Here is a 1,348-nt window from a genome sequence, read left to right on the forward strand (position 1 = left end):
GAAAACTGACTGTCATGATATAGCGAGAGACTGTCCAATCACTCGAAGACCTATCGGAATCTTTAGGATTCCTCCGCATTAACGAAGGACCGTTTCCCGGTCATGTACACATGCGCCCGTATTCGGATGCACGCAAAGGTACCAGGGGCTACATAGTAGCCCCACCGTCAAACTCCTATGGCTAGGTGAAAGTGTTACAGCTATATAGTCCGGTTGCCTAGTTCAACGTGCGATCACCTCCTTAATGGACCAAGATGTTGGATCAAGTGCGATTATGCATACTTTTTGCGAACACCCCCGCATTGTGTGCGTGGGGGCTGAAGCCAACGACTGCTAACTTTCAGATTACACATATACATAAAAACGGCCACACGGGAGGCACAATAATACTTTCGGGCAAAAAGTATAAATATTTGCTCCATAATTAAAATAACATTGTTTTTACAATGATAAGATTTGTCACTCGAACATGACATTCTTTGAGCACTGAGCCTCTATTAAGCGAGTGCCTTCTACTACCTGATCCAAGTAGTGCTCGGACGGATCTTGGCCTCCTGTCGGATTCTGGGTCGCGATGATGGTGGCCTCCATATCTGTCCAATATGCTTTAATGCGGGCAAGGGCCATCCGTGCACCCTCTATGCACGCCGACCTCTTCATGGCATTAATCCACGATACGGCACCAAGGAATTGTTGCACTAAACCAAAATAACTATCTGGCTTGGGCCCCTTTGGCCATAGATGGTCTATCACAGACCGCATTGCAAGTCCGGACAGCCTGTGGAGCTCGGCCACAGCAGCCATTCTCTCACTCAAAGGCAATGTGCGCGTTCGAGCGCTAAACTGCGACCAGAACAACTTTTCCACTTCATCATCTCTTTGATCCTCAAAAAACTTGGCCGCATCAGCCGCACTCTTCGCCAAATCCGCATAGGCGTCTGCAGGACTCCAGCGGCGATCCAGAGGAGCGTACTTTGGATCTAAAAACTTCATCCGCAACAAATAGGGGTTTCCAGCCGCCATTTCTCCGGCCTGTCGAAGCTCCTCCCACACATCCCTAATGTCGGAACGCGTCTCCTTGGCCGCATCAAGGGCCTTCTTCAGGTCAGCCTTATTTGCCTGATTTTCTTTTTCAAGCAACTCATACCGGCTGGCGGCATTTTCTAGCTCCACAGCCATTTAGGCTATTTTGTCTTTGCTCCGGCGACGAGCAGCCTATTCGGCTCTCAACTCTCCGCCTTTAGGGCAGCCGCATTGCTCGCCCAGGCCTGTTCCTTGGCCAGGGCAAGTTCCACCCTTAGGGGTTCCATGGCAGCATCACCATCTGCAATCCAAATATATACCATTA

The sequence above is a fragment of the Triticum aestivum genome, chromosome 7B, assembly GCF_018294505.1.
Source record: "Triticum aestivum cultivar Chinese Spring chromosome 7B, IWGSC CS RefSeq v2.1, whole genome shotgun sequence".
In the NCBI taxonomy this organism is placed as follows: Eukaryota; Viridiplantae; Streptophyta; class Magnoliopsida; order Poales; family Poaceae; genus Triticum; species Triticum aestivum.